The following is a 21,305-nucleotide window of genomic DNA, read 5'->3' as shown; positions in this document are numbered from 1 at the left end:
CATGGTGCTGTCTACAAATCCAAGGCTAGATCCCAGTGCCTGAGAGCTGAGGCTCCAAAGGCTTCTCATTCATTCCACAACACAACAAACAAACACCTTTTGTGTTTACTGTCCGCAAAAGCCCTACATCCAATAGCTGCTAATTTTACTTCCTGGGCATCATCGTCTCCTGGTTTCCTTTCTTTGTTTATTATTGTCTTCTCCTTCTACTCATCCTTCTGTCCACTCTCCTCATTTACCCTCCCTTTGCCTCTCCCCAGGATTCAGGGCTTTAACTATCAGGGCACCCTGGCGATTAGCAAAAGACAGGCGACCAGTCAAACCCAGCTGAGCTGAAACTCAGCTTCCCTACGTAAGATGCGTCTAAGAGAGCTTAGGCAGTCTGACCCGCACTTTCCCCATCTATAAAACGAGGATAATGATATTCACCAAATGATTGCATTAAACAGGGATGTCACTCCTGGACTGTGAAGAAACATTTAGTACCCAGGAGACAGGATAATCGATTGAAATCACAGTTGGTTGGCCGTCTACGCTGCAGGCATTGTGCTCGGCGCGGTGAAAGGCACGCGAAATGCTAATGCAGCCCCTGCCGGCCGCAGCCCGGCGGGTGCACGGAAAGTACGCAGGAAGAGCAGCGGTGCCTTGCTGTAACCAAGGAGAGGGGTAAGGATCTGTTGGGCCCTTCAGTCCGGGCGCTGGCATTGCTCAGCCTGTGCTTTGAGGGACATCCTCCTAATGCCGGCTCCTGTTTTCATTTGCAACTCCGATCAGGAATTATTCGTGGCTTTAAAGTAATTTAATTTTGTGGCAAATCTGAATATAAGCCGGGTATTAGCATTTACTAAGGAATTAAAGGAAAAATTTGTTAAAAGTGGTCAAAGTAAGAAAAGGCCCTAAATGTTCAGATATACATGTAAGAATTTAGGGACGAAATGATAGGACCTCAGGTCTCTGTTTTTTAAATAAAAAGGAAAGAAGGAGAAAGGGTAAAGTATATATGGCAAAGTGCCAATCTTTACTGAATCTCAGGAGTTTGTTTTCCCATTGACTCGGGGTGGTTCACTGTGCCATTCTCTCAGGGTTGGCGTGTTTAATAAGTTTTAGATAATAGAAAGGTTGAATGTTTATTAGTGAGGAAGCACGAGGGAAGGAGACTTACCTGCGAGCAGCATCCCCACTTAGGCGGAGAGCAGGCAGCCCCTGTCCTTGGCCAGGCGGAGAACGAGCAAAGATGCCCAGGTGGACGAAGTCATTGGCCACCAGGACTGATGCCTACTTTGTTTGCAGGGCTCTTGCTAGGCGTCTTTGGAGACATGAGCTTCACACAGCGGCTCAGGGGACTTAGCAGGAGAAGAGAGAAAGCTTGTGGATAACTAACACCCCACCCCCACATCCCCACACCCCTACTCCCAGCCCCACCCCCACCTTCTCACCTTCCCCACCCCCACCCCTCCCTCAGGAAACGGGCACCCCAATAGGGGAACAGCTAGGCCTCAGTCAAACAAGGTTTCAAGGGCTTGTGGTCCCGGTCTCCCAAGTTCATTGCATTTTTTTCTGTCACCTCTATTTCATTCATAAAGGGGAGGCAAGACCACAAAAGGCCAAACTCGAAGTCTCCCAATTACTCTGATCTTAATCTCAGACCTGGTGCCCTTGATCTTGGTTGGTTTATTCTGAATTCCCTCCACTTCTCACCACCACACATACAGGTAATGACTTTTATTGGCTTCCTTCCAGTTTCTTTTTGTGAGTATAAGCAAATACAAACATTTTGAATAGTCTTAAAGTTAACAGCAAGACAAGTTGAAAACACGGAAAACTTCAGTGTTCCAGGTAGAGTGAAATAAGTCTGGGAGTCGTTAGCAGTTAGGTAAGCTCTAAAGCCAAGACAGTGGGAGAGGTAATGGAGGAGAGAGGAGGAAAAAGAGGGGAGCAAGACAAAGGACCACCTTTTAGAATCAGCTGAAGGAAAAATACTAAGAAGCAAAAGGAAAAATCAAGAGAGAATATTTTAAGAAGAAAGGAAGTAGTCAATTGTGTCACCTGATCCTAAGATGGGAATAGATTTGCACGAATCAAACTAGAAAGATGTTGAAGGTAAAGAGGAAGTTGAGAGTAAGTATCTCTAGGATCCCACTTTTGCAAAAAATCTCATTGAAATGTATATGTGCATGTTCATTGACTAGAAAGGAACCTGGAAGACTTTTAAACAGAGCAAACTTACAAGGTGAACCCCAATGAGTGAGTTTGTGGGAAGAAGAGGCTTTTTTACTTCGGACACTTCAGTTTTGTTTGCATTTTTTACCACAAGAATGCATACTTTTTATAAATAAAAAAGATTTGTGAAAGGAGGGAAACTACTGTTTAAGACCATCTGCATTTCTGAGGCCGGAGAGAATGGTGGTTGAGAGAGCTAGCTTCAGAATCTAATCAACATGGGTTTATCCCTTCTATCCCATGAACCAATTAACCTCTTCCAGCCTCAGTTTCCTCACCTGTACAATGGTGATTATAACGATCATTCCCTCCTAGGACTAAGGTAAGGATTAAATGAGGAAACACAGGTAAAGCATTGAGTGCTGTGACTATCACACAGAAAGGTCTCGATTAATATTAGTCAGCCTTTAAAATAATTATTATTAGCTCAGACCAGTCAACCGGGGAGGTAAAACTTGAGCCACATTAATTTTGGTCCCTCTAGAAATGCTGTCCTTGCAGCACTTACTCTGTGTCATGCTTCGGACCTCTGTGGAGGGTCATTCGGAGAAATGGTGACGTGAAGTCTGCCACTGTTGTCTCTGGCCAGGGTCCACCCTCCGTACCAGGGAACTCAGGAGGGACCTGCATCTCGCAGGGAGTATGTAAGAGGATCCTCAGCAGAATTTCCGTGTGTATTTATACTTTCTCTCATTCTTCTCCATTTCTATTTCTGTGAGTTAACCATGTACATGATATGTTATTTCATCTGTGCATAGGTATAGTTTATAAACAAATATTCCTACATGGGGGAGCTTAACAATTTTCACCCATGGACTGTTAACCATGGAAGTTTGGAAAGCAGTGTCTCCTTTATGTGTTTTTTCAGATTTAAGGTCACAAAAAGCTGCCTTTCTCCCAAGCAATAGGTTTGTTGTTGCTAATGAATAAAATCTCTCTTGTCGTTGAATGCCTTCCCTTCTTGGCCTTGGCTGCTAGGAACTTCAGAGCCAAATTCATAACCCAGCTCTGTACGGAATGCCTGTGGTTGGCACCCTGAGGCCTATGGTTACAAGCACAGCTTCTGGAACCACACTGCCTGTGTTCGAATCCCACTTACTACCTGAACACAGGTGGTAAGTGTGAACTCTGTGCTTCAGTTTCCTTAAACATAACATGATCATTTAAAAATTTATTTATTTATTTTTAGAGAAAGAGAGGAAGGTGGGGCGAGAGAGAGACAGAGAGAAACGTCGATTTGTTGTTCCACTTATTTATGCACTCATTGGTTGATTCTTGAATGTGCCCTGACCAGGGATCAAATCTGCAACCTTGGTGTATCAGGTCAACCCTCTAATTACTCGGCCAGGGCTACACTGATCATTTTTTTGAATTATTTATTTATTATTTTAGAGAGAGGGGAAGGGAAGGAGAAAGAGAGGGACAGAAACATCGATGTGTGGGAGAAACAGTGATCGGTTGCCTCTTGCATGCCCCCAACTGGGGAGCTGGCCCACGACCCAAGCAGGGGCCCTGACGGGGAATCAAACCAGTGACCTTTCAGTTCGCAGGCTGGTACTCAACCCACTGGGCCACAGCAACCAGGACTACAATGATAATTTTAATAATAATTACCTCATTGGATAATTATGACGCTATAACTGTGATGATGCAGGTAAAACAATTGGAACAGTGCCTGACATATAAGCACCCAAATGTTATTTATGTTGTTATTGTGATTGGATCTCATCCTACGATTCTCTTACCCTTGCTTTTCTTCGGCCTCAGCTCTGCTGTTTTACTAGGGTGCTTCAAATCCTTTCTGGGAAAGAGTATAAGCAAACAACCGTATAAACATTATTTTTAATATGCCAGGCATTGTGTTAGGTTCTTGAAGAACACAAAAATAAAGAAAAGGTTGGTTCTGCCTTGAAGGAAAGGCTCACACAGATAGCCATAACCCCAGTGCAGAATAGGGGAAGCCATGCAATAGAGGCGCCCAAGTGCCAGGAGGACACGAAGCAGCTGAGGTCCATGAAGCTTCCTGGAGAAGGTGGCGCGGAAGCCATGCTGCCCAGGAGCCAAGGACGACGGAGCAGAGATTCCGGGTGGTGAGAGTGGTGGATGATCCAAGACAGACCCTCCAGGACTGACGTGCTGCCTACACTGCTGGGTACTGTGAACGCTCAATAGTTCCCTGTGTTTTTTGTTTGTTTTTGAAAGATTTTATGTATTTAGTTTTAGAGAGAAGGGAAGGGAGGAGAAGGAGAGGGAGAGAAATATTTATGTGTGAGAGAAACATCGCTTGGTTTCCTATCTCTCACCCCCAACTGAGGACTTGGCCCGCAACCCAGGCACGTGCCCCGACTGGGAATCGAACTGGCAACCTTTTAGTCTGCAGGCAGGTGCTCAGTCCACTGAGCCACACCAGCCAGGGCTCCCTGTTTTTGATTATTTGATTCAAGCTGGTGAAAATGGGTAGGAAGAAACAACAGGACAATGCCCAGGGACACCTTCTTTTGTTAAGGGAAGTGAAAAAAATAATAAAATAATTTAAAAAAGCAAGAGCAGAACTAAGTCCTCTGGGGTGGGAAGATAAACTTGCCTGCCAGGCCAGGAAACAGGTGTGAAAACCAGTAAGCCTCAGTCGCTTTGGTGAGGAGGGAATGGTAGGAGAGGGGAGGGTCTGCTGCCCTGGTCTACCCGCAGCAGAGGGAACAAAGCCTCAAAGCCCCTAACGCTTCCCCTTGGGCTCAGAGATAAGTCTTTCCCTTTCTTTCATGGTTGGCTTCAACTTCAGGCCTTCCAGAACCACATGTGCGCACAAGGTTTTGTTTTGTTTTATTTTGTTCGTTTTAATTGATTTGAGAGAGAGAGAAACATAGATTTGTTGTCCCACTTATTTATACATTCATTAACTGATTCTTGTGTGTGCCCTGACTGGGGTCAAAGTCTCAACCTTGGTGTATCAGGGCAACACTCTAACCAGCTGAGCTGCCCGGCCAGGGCTCTCCGACACAATCTTTTACGATGTCCTATCAGCTCTAAGCAGAGAGATCCCAGATAACTTCAGATACAAACTCCCCTCCTTCGGATGTTCTAGAGAGTGAGTCTGAAAAGGAGGGGCCTAAAATTACAGTTAACACCCTGCCCCAAATGTCCCTAAGAAGCGACAGTGTGGGAAGCAGAGTACAAAATTGAAGTTGGACAGAACTGGCTTTCAATTCTTGTTTCTGACTAAGGTGCTAACCCGGTAAGCCCCAGATTCCTCATCTATAGAATGGGGATATTGGCGTTTGCCTCAACCTTGGCTTGGGAGGGCAACAGGACACCCTGTGCGTGTGTGTGTCCAGTGTGCAGTGGGCACTGGGCCCACCTCTGAGCCCGCCCGCTCAGAGATGAGGCAACTGCTGCTTAGGGAGTGTCTCGACTGTGACCGGACTGTGCAAAGTGCTGTATTTGGGTTCCCGGTTCACTAATGAGCTGGCGGCCCGTGTCCTTCAGGTGGTGGCAGCAACATGGGCTCTTTTTCTTCTCTCTGTGCTCGAAGACTTATTTCCTGAAGTCAAGTGGTCGACTTCTAGAACACCGTAGATGTCATCAGAAAGTTTGGTTGCCCTGGCTGAGTGGCTTGGTTGGTTGGAGCATTGTCCCATGCACTGGAAGGTTGCGGGTTCGATTCTTGGTTAGGGCACATACCTAGGTTGTGGATTCAGTCTCCAGCTGGGGCACATACAGGAAGCAACCGATCACTATTTCTCTCTCACATCATTGTTTCTTTCTGTCTCTCCCCCCCTTCTTCTCTCTCTAAAATCAATATACATATCCTTGGATAAACATTTAAAGAAAAAGAAAGTTTGATATCACTAAGGAGTATGTGTCAAATACCTCAGTGCTTACAGTCATGATAATTTGAGGCGACTTCAAAACCTTTCTTTTCCCAAAAGAGCAGGACAGGCAATACACGTTTGCCAGTGTGGCTCAGTTGGTCGGAGCGTCGTCCCGCGCGCCAAAAGGCTGTGGGCTCCTTTCCTGGTCAGGGCACATACCTAGGTTGCAGGTTTAGTACCCAGTCAAGGTGCATACGATCAGTGTTTCTCTTTCTCTCCCTCCCCCTCTCTCTAAAAATCAATGAACATGTCCTCGAATAAGAATTTTTGGAAAGCGTTAAAAAAGATATGTATGTTTAGATTTTATGTCGAGTAAAGAGTTTACAACTTCATTTTTTTAAAATTTTTATTGTTATTCAATTACAGTTGTATGCCTTTTCTCCCCATCCCTCCACCCCACCCCAGCTGAACCCACCTCCCTCCCCCACCTCCACCCTCCCCCTTGGTTTTGTCCATGTGTCCTTTATAGTAGTTCCTGTAATCCCCTCTTCCCACTGTCCCCGCCCCGCAACTTCATTTTCCTTTTTGAATCAACCTTTCCTTCCTTCCGTTTCTTTAAGGTAGTGTTTCCCACGCTGGCTGCTCACTGGAATCACCGGCGGAGGGTAAAAAAATGCTCCCCTCCCACCCCAAGGGAATACGATGTAATTGTTCTGGAGTGTGACCTGGGCCTCTGGACTTTTCTTAATTTCCAGGTATTCTAATGTGCATTTAAGGTGAGAACTACTGTCCGAAGTTCTAGGGTTAAACTATCTGCTTACCCTCTGCCTTAAGAAATACATTTTAAAGACAAAAACGGAATGACATTTATATATCGTTCTGCTGTTTGCTTCTTTTCACTCAACAATACGCCGTGGATCCTTGTCGGTACACTAACGTTGCCGCACACCTTTTGGCAGCTGCAGAGGACTTTACTGAACATACAATAATGTATAAGCAATCCCTGGCAATTTCCAGTTTTTCACTATCTCAAACAACGTGCAGGAGGCGTGTTTGCACACATGAAACCGTTTCTGTACGATTCACGAAGCGGAAGCGCTTACTTGGTCAAGGCACATCATATGTAGACAAGTATTTAAATAGTTACGTATTTACTTCTGTGTTTTGGTAAGTGAACAAGAGAAGCACTTGGTATTGTCCTTTGCTGGGTACGTGCATGGAATTCTTGTGGCCAAAGTGGCTTCTGAGCCCTTGAAGGGACAGGATCCGCTGGACCCTCTGAGGTCAAGGGCTGGCTGGAACTGCCGCCATCTCCGTGGTTGTATCTGGGCTTCTCTATCTCAAGCTGGAGGTGGCCAGGGTACAGGTTTTTCTTCTTCTCCGCAGGGCGCTTTTGATGTGCTGGCCCCAAACCTGGGAAGTTGGAAGTGCTCTGGGAGGCTATCAGTGGAGGTGGAGCAGGACAGAGTCAACCAGCACTAGTTTTGTTTGAAGCCAGGCCCAGTCTACAGGGGCAGGGCCTGCGAGGGATGGAGGAGGGTCAGGAAGCAGCAAATGTGTGAGCCAGGCCTGAATCTGGACAGATCTCCCAGGAATAACTGTCCCTTTTCTTGGGCTGCCCTGCTGAATTGGCGCATGAAACAAAATAGAGGTTTCTGCAGCAGGCCACCTAGGAGGACGCAGGGAGCCCACGTGGGGCCTGTCCTGGGACCTGAAAGGTCAGGATGATGATGGCCTGTCCAATTCTGGAGCCAGTTGGTAAACAGGTAAACAGCAAGGACTGAGGAATTGTGCAAGAGAGTTTGAGGAAGCAGTCACCTGGTCAGTCCTCAGACTCACACTCAAGGTGGGGTTGTGGGGGAGAGCAGGGTCCACATCCTGGCACTCCTGCTGCCAGCTACCTGCCAGCTGACTGTGTGGAGGCCGGGACAAACCCCTCCTCTCTTTCCTCACTGGATAATGGGGTTTTTACTTATTTCACCTGGGGTTGTTGTCAGACTAAAATGATGGAACTGATGCAGAGGCATTTAGCACTGTCCCTGGCACACAGTAGGTGCTCCATAAATAGTAGCTGCATTTATCAGTGGGTTAGGGAGCCATTCAAGAAAGATAGGGACCAGTTTCCTATGGGGCAGGCACCACGTGGGGCCGGAATCAGAATCACAAAGAACAAGGAAGCAACTTTCAGTTGCTGCTGGGTGGGTGGGAAGCTGCGTTCCGGACACAAGGCCTGCGGTTAGGGGTGATTCTGCTGCCCTGGTTATCTGTTTCACGGGCAACTACCTCAGCCTTCAGGGAACTATGAGGGTGCTGGCCTTGGCCATGAGGGAGAGTGCAGTGGGAGGGAGAGCTGTAAAAAATGTAAATGATGCAGTGTGGAGCTCGGCTCCAGCTGTCTGGCACTCACCGGAGCTGGCAGGAGCTGGAGGAAGGAGCCCCAGACCCTGGGCGCCTTTTGTCCCAGCGCTGGGCTTTGTAAAAGGTGGGGGAAGGGGCAAGAATTCCTGGAACTTGTCCTTTCATTGGAGCCCCTGCTGCCAGCAGGTGTGAGAAGGGGGGCGAGAGTTGCGGACTTCGGCCTGGAAAGTTTAGAAATGGGAATTGCGACTCAGCGTGCAGTTTTGTTTGACAAACAAATTCCTTGGGTTCCAGCCTCTAAAGCTGTGAACCTTCAGGGCAGCCAGACCCCGTTCTGCTTAAAATGTGGCCATGAACTGGCTCCCAGCCCCCCAGTTGGCCTTCCTAATCCCCATCTCCCCCAGGCTCCAAATCCCTGCTTTCTACACTCTGCCAAAGCACACGGCTTCCTCCCGCCTACTACCAAGGTGGCTTGACTTTCTGAGGTTTTTGTTTGTTTCCTTCCAGTCCTCTTTGGCTGCTTGGGTTTCGCAGCTCTCAGGGCTTTTTCCAAAGCACCATATTCAAGCATTACATGTTGCTTGGACTGAGACCCTAGAAAAACCAGTGTGGGGAGAAAAAGGACTTGGAACCATGCAAACCTGGGCCCAAACCCCACTCTGCCCTTCCCAGCTGAGTGAATTCCAAGCAAGTTCCTGACTTTTCTGAGTACAGTTTTTTATAGGTAAAATGGAAATACTATTTGTTCCTACTTCTCAAGGTTTGTTCAGCTGAAATGCTGAGTTAATGTTTAGAAAGCTCTTCGCTCGATGCCTGGCACAGAAAAGATGTTCAGTGAATATTAGGTTATTTCCCTTAATAAGTGGAGGAAAATAAGGCAGACACTCCCCGCAGTGTTGTTTCAGTTTGTATTTCCCTGTTGCTAGATTAATCTGTGTTTCATGTGTATTGCCCATTAGTGTTTATTATGCAATTTGTCTGTTCACAGCTGAACATCTTTATACATTCTGGGATTCTTTGTTAGACATTTTGCAAATGTTTTATCTTGGTCTGTCTCTTGCATTTGGCTTTTGGTGTCTTTCAACCTTCAACTTCTTTTTTTTTTTTCTACACAGTGTATGCCCAAAGCTGCCCATGGAAGCTGCTTCTGTCCAGGCTGATTTACTTGGAGATTTTGAGGAGCCCTTGACTTCCCTGTGATCAGAGTACTGCCAGGGGCTTCCTTAGGCCCTCCATTGTTCTCTAAATAAAAGTGAGAACCCGCAGCTGGTGCTGTTTGGCCAGATCCTAGAGTACCTCAGTTCTATCCCAAAATGCGCGTGCACACACACCCCCTACTGGTTTCTGCAGGAATCACATCCTTCTTTTACTGGTTTGCTGATTTGGGGAAACTCCAAGGTCTGACGGAGAAATGAACGGCTGACTGAAAATTTGGATGTCCTCCCTTAACCTTCTCTTTGGAGCCCAGGACTGACTCATGTTCTCTATACCTCACCATCCCAGCCAGCTGCCCAGACTCACGTCCACTGACATTTAGTTATGCATTTCAGAGATGCTGGACATAAATCTAATTTGATGGATTATATTTTAATGCTCTAGGAGAGAAGGAAATTAAAATAAATGTTAAGAGTCTTACTAGCTCGTTTATTGGGCACTTACCATGTGCCACTTGGTGGTGAGGCACTTTACAGGAACATTTTATTTAATCCTCAGGACTATCAGCAAAGCTCAAATTCCTCCATTTGATAGACAAGGAGACTGGAACTTCAAGGAGTCATTACACAGCTTAGCCAAGGTCACCCAGCTGGAAGGTTGACAGACTGAGCAAATAAACTTACAGCACCCCAGCTCAATTTGAATTTCATAAAAAGAGTAATTTTTTAGTATAGCATATCTCAAATATTGCATGTAATATTTTATCTGGCAGCCCTATCCAGATGGTGGGTGGGAAATGTGGACTAGAATCCAAGTCTTCTGATTCCCTGGCCTTCCAGCGGTAAGACCATGGAGTGCTTGCAAGGAATTCTTTGGAAAAGAAGCGTCTTGAATATTAATGCTTAGATTTCTGGGGTGGAGTCTTCTTAACAAGCACCCTCACCTTCTGACCCCCACTCCTCAGGGATTTCTTTGCATTCTGAATTTTGAGAACAATTTTGTATGTATCCATCTTGTAAATTTAGATGTCCGTATTCAGCTGTCTCATGGCTTTGAATATTCCTAGTAACTCTTTACATTCATTCATTCAGTTACCCATCCATTCAACTCCTTGACAAATATTTATTGTTTGAGGGCCTGTCCTGCCAGCCAGCCAGGGATAGAAAGATGAATTAGAGGCATCTTCTGCCTGTGAGGAGCAGCCACTCCATTGCAGGAGACCGACGGGTAGAGACATGCTACCATGGGGGTGGGTTGGATGCAGCGTAATAGAGACCAGGAGAGAGATTTGCTCTGGAAGCAGAGCAGGTGGGGTGGGGGTGGGAGCAGTCACACAAATTCTAGATTAGCTTCAGCTGATTCTTACAGGGTCCGTAGTTTTGTTTTCCTCTGAAGGGAGGAACAAGTGATCATGGATATAAATTTAGCCTGTGGTTGCAATTTGCAAAGAGCTGAATGCAGATGACAAAGAAGGTGAGAACAGGGTTCCTGAACCAGATGTTCCAGTTACATCCCAAGTTCCCCCACTTATTAGTCATATGACCATAGCCATGCAACCAGTGGTTCCTCTCCATGCCTTAATTTTGTCTTCTGTGAAATGGGAGTAACTATTACATACCTCATTGGCCTGGTGTACAGGTTGAATTAAATAATCCATACAAAATGCCTTACACAGCTCCTGAGGCATAGTAAGTACGCAATGGAGGCACACCAAACATTTCCTCCTCTGGACTAGTTCTTCCCTGTAGCCTACAAATGTGTTGTAATGTCTTTCCATCCTTGATCCCACAGACTCCTTTTATGGCACAACTCCTTGAGAATTGCCTATAGCCTTCATTTCCACTTCCTCGACCCCTCTCTCCTGAATCCACTCCATGGAGCCTGCTCCTGTCAAGGTCACTTACAAGCTGCATGACGCAAGCCCAGCAGGCAAACTCAGTCTCACCGGCACCCCCTCAGCAGTATTCAACACATGATTCTCGAAGTGCGTGCTTCCAGGACACCACACTCACATGGGTCTTCTCCCTCCCTACTGCTCCTTCATCATCTTCGTTTATTTTTAATTGATTTTTTAGAGAGGGGAAGGGGGGCGGAGAGGAAAACCGATTTTTTTTTTGTTCCACTTATTTATGTATTCATTGGTTTTTATCCTGTATGTGCCTTGACTGGGGTTCGGACCTGCAACCTTGGCATATGAGGATGATGCTCCAACCAACTGAGCCATCTGGCCTCCATCACCTCCTTTGCTGGCTCTTCCTCCTCCTATCCTGTTCCTTCCACTAAATGTCAGAGTCTCACTGAAACTGGAAAAGTTAGCGTCCATGCTGCCTGTCACTACCAGAACCAATAAGTAGAGACAAGGACTGAATCTTTATGGGAGCCTTATTCAGATGCCGGCAATCTGAGAAGACAGCAGGTTATGTACCCTAAAAAAAAAGTCAACATTTCATCTCAAGCGAACCTTTTCTTAGGGAGAAGGAAAGGGTAGGTAGGTAAAGAGATTGGGAAAATGTTAATCAAATAAGAGTTGCAGGCAGGTGGCAATTTTCCTAGTATTTCTTTCTCTGTTGAGCAACAGTTTTTTATCTGCATCACAAACGTCCCCTCCTTTGCCGCGGTCCAGCCGCAGCAGGGTCCAGGGGTTCCTGAAAGGTGGGTAGGGCGTCGGCGATGGGAGACAGACAACATCATGCCGCAGAGGACGGTGAAGCTCTGTCCCGTTTATTTCAAGTACAAGCAGGTTTTTATATTTTCATTTTAGGCAGTGATTAACATTGGCGGTTAGGCGAAGCAGAAAAATTTACCCGGATATCAGACAATTAAAAATAGCTGTATGTACAGAGTTTGGATGTCTTATTGTTTATTAAAGTTCTCAGAATTTGTCATGGGGCATAAGGATATGCTAGATTGAGTAGAGGTTACAGGAAATTTATTATAAGGCCTTTGTGATGTCTAACTTAGCTATCTATCTTTTCTGTCTAAAATGTTTTTCTATGTACTGTGGACTCTGACTCCCTGGTAATTGTTTCTCCGTGCTTAGTTTGTCATAGCTAACCAACTTCTCTTATTTCTTTTCCTGTCTAATTCTAATTGCTATATTTTTCTATTCAAGGTAAAGGAGGGGCTGTACTTTACCAACTTTTAGACATTCAGGGGCTATTTCATCAGAGGGGATAATTTCTTACTCAGGCTTATAAACACATTGTTTAAACAATTTGGGCATGATTCAGTAGTCTGGGGAGAACTAGTTGTCCCTTCAGAAGTTCCCTCAAGGTTCAAGCCCCTTTCTCCTCATGACCTGTTCTCATGGGAATCGAGGTTCAAAGTAAGACCATGAATATCAACAAGGAAGTTACTAAGAGAAATCCCAGGAAAATTACCGCCCCCCCTTTGTATGCCACGCTCTCCTCCAGAAAGATGGATTCCTTGAATTCCTTCTTTCCATGTCCGGACCTTGTCAGACAACATGGTTGGAAGAGGACGTGGCACTCCTTGGAACACAATGGCTCAGCCTGCAGACCCCCTGGGGTACAAAGGTTGAGTCACTTGTCAACCTCCTGGAGTCACCTAGGTCATGCATTCCAGTTCTTGGAGCCACGCTTCTCCTCCACATGCGTTTATTCCTTTAGCCTATCAACTGTATAACTGGGGCTAAAATTTTCTCTTGAGTTCCACTGCCACCACAACGCTCAGTCCTCTCCTCTCTGCATCCACTCCTTAGGTGAACTCTTGCACTCCACTAATTTAAAATCCCACCTTTCTTCTAATGATTCCCACATTTACAGCTCTAGCTCAGACTTCTCCCCCGAGCTCCAGGCGCAAACAGCGAATTGCCCATGTAACATCACCATCAGGTATCCAATAAGTATCTCAGATTTAACCTTGAGTTATCACCTGTCCCCCACCAAAAATCTGTTCTTCCCCCAGAGTTCCCCATCTCAGTAGATGGTACCATCACTCACTCTGTTGCTCAGGCCAAAACCCTTAAAATCACTTTTGATTCTTCTTTCTCTCATTCCCCACATCCAAACTCAAATCCTGTTGGCATTAGTTTCAAAATATATTCCAAATCTAATACTTTTCACTTCCCCTAAAGTAAGGTTTCTTAGTTTCAGCCCTTTGGACATTTTGGACCAGGAACTCTTGGTTGCGAGGGCTGTGCTATGTATTATTGTAGGGTGCTTAGCAACATCCCTGGCCTCTACCCACTACATGCTAGTTACATCCACTGGTTGTAACCACAAAGGCCGTCTCCAGATATTGCCAAATTTCCCTGGGTGAGAGGTGTGGACGTGAGGAGGGTGGGACAAAAGCACCCTGGTCAAGAACAAGTTCTCTACAGCTACCACTCCAGTCTCTCTTGTCTGAAACACAAGAGTAGCCTCCTGACTGGTTTTCCTACTTCCATTCTAGCTCCTCCTTCTCTGCACAGCAGCAACCAGAGTAATCGCTAAGTTGCAAACCAAACCTTGTCATTTTTGTTTTCAATCCTCCACTAAACATACAACCCAATATCCTTATGATGGAGTGCAAGACCCTGCATCGTCTGGCCCCTGCTCATTTCCAACCCCTTTGCCCTTGATCATCACACTTCAGCCATGCTGACTTCTTTGCTGTTCCTTGAACATGTCAAGAACACCCCTTCCTGGGGAATTTGCATTTGCTGTTCCCTTTATTTAGAATGCTGTCCCTCAGAATCTTCATGGCTCCTTTCCTCACTTCATCCAGGTTTGCTGCCTAAACTTCCTTGGAGAGGCCTTTCCGGAGCAGCCTGTCTCAAGGAGTACTGGCACCCCATCCCTCTCTCCCTAAACCCTGTGTGATGGACGTGGACACATGTAGCCCCTTCTTTGACAAAGGACTTGTTGCCCAGGTGCTGGGAGTGCAGTCAACAGACAGCCTTCACCTGTCATTGCCTCGGCCACAGAGTGAACTTGCCTAAAGGTCATGACCTTCCCTAGGTAACCCAAATCCAAGGACTGATTAGAACCAAGTAGAAAGGCAGCAACTGTCCTGGCTGGTGTAGGTCAGTGGATTGAGTGCTGGCTTGTGAACCAAAGGGTTGCTGGTTCAATTCCCAGGCAGGGCACATGCCTGGGTTGTGGACCATGTCCCCGGTAGGGAGTGCATGAGAGGCAACCACACTCTCCTGTGGTTCCTTCTCTATCTGCCTCCCTTCCTCTCTCTAAAAATAAATAACAAAATCTTTAAAACAAAAGGCAACAACTAAGATGGGCCACTTGAGCTATGGAGTTCCCTACAGCATTCATTGACAGAGGCTGTCATCAGACCTGCGTCTCAGCTTGATTTCTCCCTCTGCCCAATCTTGCTTCCTTTCCCTCCCTTCCACAGATGTGGCAAGAGCATTCTCTATGGACACGGAGTGTGCCATACATCTCAGGGTGTGAGTCCTGGAGGACTCAAACTGTGATGCCCCCTAATGTTGTTTTTTGGCACTACAACTAATATTTAATATCATTTTATTTGTTTATTGTATGTATCTGCTTAAGGTCTGTAAAGGCAGGGATTTTTGTCTTAAAACTGCGGTATCTCCAGCACGTAGAACAATGCCAGGTACATACAGAGTAGACGCTCAGTAAACACATTGAATGTTGAATGAATTCTCATTGCCACCATGGGCAGCTCTTCACAACTGTGGGCATGGGGGAGACGTCTCCCCGGAATGTGCCACCCTCACGTGTGGAATGTTTCAAGCTGAAAACAATTAAAGTCCAACAAACTCAGGAAGAGTATTTTACCTCCCCTTTCCTGCCTAAAGAGATTCAGTTAGAAAAACCTGCCTCAGGAAGGGAACCTTAGCATGTTCACCTTAGCACATATGAATGAAGCGTGGCTGACAGGGAGAAGCCAAGCAAAAACCTGTTCTGCCAGAGGCCCCTTTGCCCCATTGTTTCTGGGGACCTGGAAAGAAACTTTTTATCAGCTGTTTGCTCTTTCTCCCCTTCCTGAGTCCAAAATGACATGTATACCTAATTTTCCTCACTGCCTTTGGAATTTCCATGTTTATGTGAATTCCCGTGTGCACATACTAAAATGTGATTTTCTCCTGTATGTCTCCTGTCTATATTTCTGCTGGATGTCGCTTGAACTATTCAGCCAAGCAGAAGAAACAAACCGGTGAGGGAAAAGTTTCCCGAGCCCTGACACTACCCTAAGATCACTCTTAGTAGTTACGGTGTCCTTGAGTGACTTCTAGTACAAAAGCTCCAACTTAAAAAAAAAAATTTTTTAAGATTTTATTTATTTATTTTTAGAGAAAAGAGATGGGAGGGAGAAAGGATGGGGAGAAACATCAATGTGTGGTTGATGTGGTTCATGCGCCCCCTACTGGGGACCTGGCCCAAAACCCAGGCTTGTGCCCTGACTGGGAATCGAGTCCATGACCTTTCAGTTTGCAGGACAACACCCAACCCATGGAACCACACCAGTTAGGGCAAAGCTCCAACTTTCTAACAAACATGTAGCTCAGGGACACCGTCTTTCTGAAAGGATTTACTTCTGGAGTGGGAATAGGCCCAGATGGTTTCAGCTCTAGGAGACTTGACAGCAGGGATCTGCTCAGCTAACAACTTTATTCCCCCTGCTCTGTCCTCTTTTAGTCTGAAAACACATTTGACAGCTGGTCTCCTATGTGGAAGCTGCCATGGGTCTTTGAACCAATGATACCTCAGGGGTTTCGACCTGGTCAGCCCTGAGGAAAAATTTCAGATGAAGTAGTTATAGTCGAGTATTTTTGTAACAAAGTGAAATGCTGGCTTTCTCTGACTCTGTCTTAATCCTAGCCTGCATTTTTCTCATAGCATAAAGGCTAATAGCTCCTGCTATAGATATGCTAATCAGAGGAATTTGGCTTGAGGCCTGAGGTTTTGCAAGAACAGCCCGTTGTCAGAAGGTGCCTCTCTGGAAGAAGTGGAGAAATATGTTCAATATCATGACTGTTTATCAAAGATTAACAGGGTCCTCAAGACCAGGCTCAGGCCCACAGGGGACAACAGACCAGGAAGAAAGAGATTTAGAGATTCTGGGCCCTTCCTTGGCTCTCTCTTGGTGCCTAGATGTCTGCATTCATCACTCACCTCTGGCCCCCTCATTCTCCTCCCCTGACATAAAAGAAGCCTGAATTCCAGGCTCTCTTAAGGTGGATTTGAGGAAGACCTAAGGCCCCACATCTTCTCAGGCTGGCACCTTCTCTATCAATAAACCTTTCCTTACTCCAAACTCTGACGGTTTAAATATTGGCCTTTCAAGGGTTGGGTGCACAGACCTTGAATCAGTAACATTTTTACACAGTTTCATCTTTTTCAGTAATTTCTCATGATGGCCATAAACCGCACCATCCTAATGATATGCCCAGGGAAACTGGGGCCAGAGGAGCAGCTTCATTTATTCCCAGAGGGTTCAGTGAACACCATGTGTGCCAGGCCCTGAACTGGGGATTGCAGGGCACAAGGATGACTGGACAGGGCGCAGGAGACAGGCAGAACCAACTCGGTAACTGAGCCGTGAACCAAGAGCTGGGAGGGCCAGAAGGTGAAGGGATTGTTTCTGCCCTTTACTGCACTGGGAGACAACTTCTAGGAAGGTTTTATTATGTAGGTGACATTTTTTAAAAAACCCACTTTTAACTTACAGGCTCTTTTGTTCAAACTGTCTTTTGCTCTCTCCATTTCTTACATTCCTAATTCTTACAGATTCGATCATTTTCAGCGGGTACATACTCATGCACACACAAACATGCTTTAAAAAATATGAAAAAATATGGAACATGCTTTCTTTTAAACTTAGTCATATTTTGGCTCTGTCCAAGGATATTCATTGCAGCATTCTATGTAAAAGCAGGAGATTATAACCCACTAAAATGTTCAACAGTAAGGAACTGAATAAATAGTTCCTTTTTGCAATGAATTATTATGCATGAGGTAGGGTTGTATAATACGGAACAATCTCCAAGATGTACTATAAAGTGTAAAAAGCAAGCTGCAAGACAGATTGTTTGAAAGGAAAAAGATAACCCCGGCCCATGGCTCAGTTGGTTGGAGCATCATCCTGAGGTCCCAGGGTTGCTGGTTTGATCCCTGGTAGGAGCACATACAAGAATTAACCAACTGATGTTCCTTTCTCTTGCTCTCTCTCGAATCCATAAATTTAAAAAATTTTAAAAATTTAAAAAATTGAAAAGAGAAGGAAAAAGATAGGGGTGTGTGTGCAAAAAATAATCACACATGTAGGCCTGCACATGAATGAAACGTTTATGGAGTGATTCCCAAGAAATAGGAAACACTAGTTGCCTCTGGGATGGAGCACAGGCTTATTTTCCGTTACATGCCCTGTCATGTGTGGGAGTGTTTTTACCACGTGTTTTCAAATTTTTCAATTAAAAAACTAGTCAATTAAAAACAAACCATAGTCACCCTGGCTGGTATGGCTCAGTGGATTGAGGAACTGTCCCACAAAGCAAAAGGTCGCCGGTTCAATTCCCAGTCAGTGTACATGCCTGGGTGGCCAGCCAGGTCCCCGGCTGGGGGCCTGGAAGAGCCAACACAAAGGATAGATGTTTCTCTCGCACATGGATGTTTCTGTCCCTCTCTTTCTCCCTTTCTTTCCCTCTCTAAAAATAAATAAACAAAATCTTTCAAAAAACCCATAGTCAATAACACTGTGATAACTATGTATGGTGTCAGGTGGGCACTAGATGTATCAGGGTGGTCACTTCATAAATTACATAAGTGTCTAACCACTATGTTATACACCTGGAACTAATATAACAGTGTATGTCAGCTGTAATTGAAAAGTCAAAAACTACATATATTTACTGTGCCCTTACTGAGTGCTTCTGGACAATACAGACACAGTAACAGTGAATACAGCAGGTAGGGCATGGCCCATGGAGCTGACAGTCTAGAGAGATGGCATTACTGAAGTGAACACATAAAATGAAAATACGATAACAAGCCCTGGTAAGTGCTATCAGGAGAAAAGATGGGGTGCTACGGGGAAGAATAATACGGCCCTTCTCAGAGAGGGTGGTCAGGAGAGGACTTTCTGGGCACAGAAGGAAGAGTGGAAATTAACAGAAGGGTGGAGGGGCACAAGGTTGTTTCCTGGTCCCTAAAGAAATGGGAGCGGTAGGTGGGGCCAGGGCAGCAGAGCCTTTGGAAGCTCTGAAGGGTTTTAGGGGAGGTGTTAATCTGGTTTACCTTTTTGCAGATTCCCCTGGCTGCTTTGCAGGCACTGGGTTAACAGGAGCAGGAATGCAAGTGGGAAAACCAGCTAGGAGGGTTTTGCAGAAGGACAGCAGACAGACGATAGTGGCCGGCCTAAACTGCTGGGGGAAGGGTCTGTAGATTAAAAGAGTCTCGAAAGATGTATTGATCGACTGCAATGTGTGGACCTTACTTGAATTCTGATGTTTTTTTATTTTAGCAACAAAAACAACAAAAATCATGAGACAATTGGAAATTTGAACACGGGTTATTTGATATTAAGGAATTATTATTATTAAAGATTTTATTTTATTTCTTCTGAGAGAGGGGAAGGGAAGGAGAATGAGAGGGAGAGAAACATCAATGTGTGGTTGCCTCTCGTGTGTCCCAAGCTGGGAACCTGGCCTGCAACCCAAGCATGTGCCCTGATGGGGAATTGAACTGGCGACCCTTTGGTTTGCAGGCCTGAGCTCAATCCACCGAGCTATACCAGCCAGACAAGGAATTATTTTTTTAAATGCTAGGTGTTTCATTAGATTTCCCACTACCCCCACTTCAGAACTAAAGAGTTGGAAATTATCTAAATCTAAAATTATCTAAATTAAATAATTGAAAAATTATCTAAAAGATAATTTTCAATGGATACATTAATGAACGATATATATATATATAGCATTTTGTTGTATTTCATTATAGTATGTCTTACATGTATATTTCTATCTATTTTCATAGTTGAGATCATCCTTTAAATCCAGTTGGTATGGGAGCAATACTTTTGAAAGTTTAAGGTACTATGCGGGGTTCAGGAGCCCTGGGACATAATGTCTCGACACACCAAAGCAGAGAGTGAAAGACAACAAGAGCTGTAACCCTGGACTGCCCTAGAGAGGTGAGGTTGCTTGCCTTAATTCTTTGGTTGTTTTATTAATTTTTTAATTGAATTTATTTAGGTGACACTAGTTAAGCACCTAGTTAAAGAAATTATATAGGTTTGAGGTGTACAGTTCTATAATACTTCATCTGTATATTGTATTGTGGCCTCGTTAGTTTTTCAGAAATTGCATCTTGACACGAAGTAACAAAGACATACTTGAGAAATCACACTTGGGAATAAGTTCAGCTCTTGCCATCTCTAGGAATCACTCAGTTATCTTGTCTTCCGCAAAGTCTGGGCTCCCCTTGTCCCCCCCTGAGTTGGATGGCCCTCACTGTGGCTCTGGCACAGTGCTTCTTAAGGCTGGGGGTGGGGCAAGGCTGGAATTTTGCTTCTCCTCACTCCCACCCCCAACCACCAAGGACAATTGGCAATGTCTGGAGAAGTTTTTGGTTGGTACAACTGGGTTGGGGGGAGAATCTAGTGGGCAGAGGCCAGGGATACTACTCAACATACAATAATACACAGGACAACCTCCCTATCCCCCCAACAAAGAATTATCAGGCCCAAAAAGGCAGAAGTGCCAAGGCTGAGAAACCTTGCATAGCACTTCATAAAGACATCTGTACTTGTCAACTAGCTGGCATTCTCAGCTAGACAGCCAGCACCGTGCAGACAGGTGACACAGGAATCCTGTTGAGTAATTGACGATGAGGACTGAAGGAAGATGGGAAGGTACATCCAGAAGCAGACTTAGGGACCTGTGAGATCGTGCTGCTTGCTGTCTTGAACCATTTCCCACCTCCCTTTGGGTACTGTAATGAGTCCGTTGATAAGCATTTCATTCTTCAATATTTAACAAATACTTATTAAGCACTTATTATATAACAGTAGTATTTTAATGTCAACAGATGGTCATTGGCACCAATTCAACGCCAACAGGAATCCTCAATTTTGGATGCAGTGAAAGAGCTGACTTCATTCAGTGCAGACAGCAGGACAGCATGGCTGTGGAACAGCTCGACAGTGTCACAGCTCAATTAGAAACAGCACAGCAGTGTTGCAGCTCTGCCCCAGTGTGCTCTGGTCTGCTCCGGTCCATTGTGTTTCAGCTCCAGGCCTGCTGACTTACAGAGAGAAGTCCCTGCCCCCTGTCCCTGATGGGTGGTTCTCATGCAAATGAGAATTCCAGATCCCCACAGTTTGATTGGTCCAAAAAACACTGCCTTGATTTGTCAGAACGGAGCTGCTCTTATTAGTCAGTGGAGATGCTAATGAGGATATAGCTGGGCAGCTCCAATTGGACAGGAAAAAAATCTTGGTCCTATTGGTTGTAATACAATTCCAGGAACTTTTTTTTTTTTTAAGATTTTATTTATTTATTTTTAGAGAGGGGGGGAAGAGGGGAGAAAGAGAGAGAAATATCAATGTGTGGTTGCCTCTCATGTGGCTCTCACTGGGGACCTGGCCTGCAACCCAGGCATGTGCCCTGACTGGAAATCGAACTGGCAACCTTTTGGTTTACAGTCCGCACTCAATCTACTGAGCTACGCCAGCCAGGGCCCAGGAACTTCTTTATAAGGGTAGGCTCACCAGTAGAAACACAATGAAGGCAGGCTGTTCGGTGTGGATGTCACAGTTTAGTGCTGGCTTCTCCCTCAAGAG

The 21,305-nt window shown here is 45.4% G+C and overlaps 1 long non-coding RNA gene across 2 annotated transcripts; it reads left to right on the top strand.

Annotated features, from left to right (window-relative positions):
- The first annotated feature begins 1,582 nt into the window (after window positions 1-1,582).
- Window positions 1,583-9,934, top strand: LOC123480523 (uncharacterized). 2 transcript variants are annotated; one of them, XR_006656564.3, is made up of 4 exons: window positions 1,583-1,712; window positions 4,166-4,372; window positions 6,650-6,784; window positions 9,503-9,934. It is a non-coding gene; the product is annotated as an uncharacterized lncRNA (long non-coding RNA). The 2 variants fall into 2 exon arrangements; XR_008427369.2 differs by lacking the exon at window positions 1,583-1,712 and having other exon boundaries at window positions 2,943-4,372; window positions 9,503-9,933.
- The last annotated feature ends 11,371 nt before the right edge of the window (window positions 9,935-21,305 follow it).

Source organism: Desmodus rotundus, chromosome 7, assembly GCF_022682495.2.
Source record: "Desmodus rotundus isolate HL8 chromosome 7, HLdesRot8A.1, whole genome shotgun sequence".
Lineage (NCBI taxonomy): Eukaryota > Metazoa > Chordata > Mammalia > Chiroptera > Phyllostomidae > Desmodus > Desmodus rotundus.
The sequence above is the reverse complement of the archived record's forward strand: the minus strand, read 5'-3'. Positions and strand labels throughout refer to the sequence as shown.